This window comes from Carlito syrichta, unplaced genomic scaffold, assembly GCF_000164805.1.
Source record: "Carlito syrichta isolate Samal-C Ts95f unplaced genomic scaffold, Tarsius_syrichta-2.0.1 Scaffold135825, whole genome shotgun sequence".
Taxonomy (NCBI): domain Eukaryota; kingdom Metazoa; phylum Chordata; class Mammalia; order Primates; family Tarsiidae; genus Carlito; species Carlito syrichta.
Genome location: NW_007079921.1, coordinates 12270 through 14387, shown reverse-complemented (window position 1 = coordinate 14387; position 2118 = coordinate 12270). Strand labels below are relative to the sequence as shown.

Sequence of the window (2118 nt, the reverse complement as noted above, 5' to 3'; positions counted from 1 at the left end):
TACTCGGAAGGCTGAGGCAGAAGGATCGCCGGAGCCCAGCAAGTCGAGGCTGCGGTGGCCTGGAGCGGCCACTGCATTCCAGCCTGGGTGGCAGAGTGAGACCCTGACTCAAAAAAAAAATTCTCATGTGTAAGTTTCAGTCACCTTCAAAGTCTTCTCCATGTGATGCAAGACACCTATCAAGACACTTTTTCCACTGCTCAAAACCGTTTTGAATTCATCCATTCTGATGCCTTTAGTGCTTCTGCCGTTTTTTGTTTCGCCTCTTCCACATCGGCAAAATGTTTCCCTTTGCGGGCTTTTTTCGTCCAGGGAAATAAAAATAAGCCACTCGGGATGAGATTGGGTGAATAGGGTGGGTGGGGCGTGGGAGTTGTGCGGTTTTGGTCAAAAACGGCTGAACGCTCAGTGCATTGTGGGCAGGTGCACTCATAAATCACCCATTATGAAATGGCCAAATGCACAGAAAGAATCTCCAAAAAAATTCACTGAAGCTGAATGCAGCCTCTCACAACACCCCTAGCTGGTCCACGGGTGCCGATGGGTTCGTGGAACACTGACCTAAGGGGGGAAGCCTGGACTACAAGAAGCCTGCCCTCCAAAATATAATTCCAGGTTTTTTGGGGTCCCCCTCATAGAAATTTTTTTTTTAATTGTAGAGATGCCTCGCCAAGTTGCTCAGGCTGGTCTTGAACCTGGGGGCTCAGGCAGTCCTCTCACCTCGGCCTCTGAAAGTGCTGGGATTATAGGCATGAGCCACCGTGCCCAGCTGCCCCTCATAGACATCTACTCTGTCATGGGCCAGTGCTGGTGTGACAGCCTAGGACTTCCGGGCAGCTCTGCTCCATGAGGTCATTCAGGCTCGGTCCCCGGGAGCTTTGGATCCTGCTCTGTGATCACAGCGGGCTCAGCACAGCCTCAGCTTCCAGCCAAGGGAAGGGAGAGGGTGTGTGGAGGTCTGCTCAGCCTCAGAGGTGGCCCACCCCAATTCCTCTCGTCCCCACATAGGCCACAACTTGGTCACAAGGCTGCAGCTGGCCCATGCCTGGCACACCTCCGGCTAGACGGAGGAAGAAAGGGGCATTGGCGGATGGCTGTTGTGTCCCACCACCACTGCCTTATCTCAGAGGGCCGTGGCCACTCTGGTTTGTTCACTGAAGAGGGAGGTGAAAGCGGGAATCAGAGCAGATATCTTAGACGCACCAGAAACGTTTTATTTTCATTCTAAACACGGCCGTGTTCTGTGTTCAGTGAAGTACAGCCTGGGACCAGGCATGGCAGCTTACGCCTGTCATCTCAACACTTTGGGAAGCCGATACAGGAGGATTGCCTAAGCCCAGGGTTCAGAGACCTGACTTGGCAACTTGGCGAGACCTCGTCTCAACAATAAAGCACAAAATTAGCCGGGCCTGGTGACGCACACCTGTAGTCCCAGCTACTTGGGAGGCTGAGGTGGAAGGATCGCCTGAGCCCAGCAGGTCAAGGCTACAGTGGCCACCGCACTCCAGCCTGGGCACAGAGTGAGGCTCCCAAGTCAAAAAAAAAAGTACAAGTGCGGCTGCTGGATGAGACCCAAAGTGACAGGCACATAAATGTGGCAGGTGCTTTTCTCTCAAATCACAGTCTACAAAGCAACTGAGGCAGGGACGGTGGGTTCTGCTGTCCCTAGGATGGTGCCATTTCAGGGCCACCTCTGCCCCGGTCAGTGGGAAGGGGACAGGGAAGGACATGGGGGGGGGTGTGTGAGCGCATCCTTGTGCTCTCATCTGATTGGTCAAATGCAGCCACCTGACTCCTTCCAGCCCTAGAGGATGCTGGGAGATGTAGTCCCAGAGGCAGCCATGCCCCAGCTGAGACTTCCATGGGGTCAGAAGACAATGAGTGGGGGTTGTACGTTCTTTCCCACTAACCTTTGGATGTAGAACCAAGGTGGTTTTTTTTGTTTGTTTGTTTTTGTTTTTTGGTTTTTTTTGAGTCGGAGTCTCACTCTGTCGCCCAGACTGGAGTGCAGTGGCCGCTCCCGGCCACCGCGGCCTCGAACTGCTGGGCTCCGGCAATCCTTCCGCCTCAGCCTTCCAAGTAGCTGGAATTACAGGCATGCGCTACCATGCCCGGCTG

General features: G+C 53.9%; 1 protein-coding gene across 1 annotated transcript in view; it reads left to right on the top strand.

Annotated features, from left to right (window-relative positions):
- Positions 1-2118, top strand: part of CCDC94 (coiled-coil domain containing 94) — a 19095-nt gene that overhangs the window by 10824 nt on the left and 6153 nt on the right. The gene's annotated exons all lie outside the window — the stretch shown is intronic.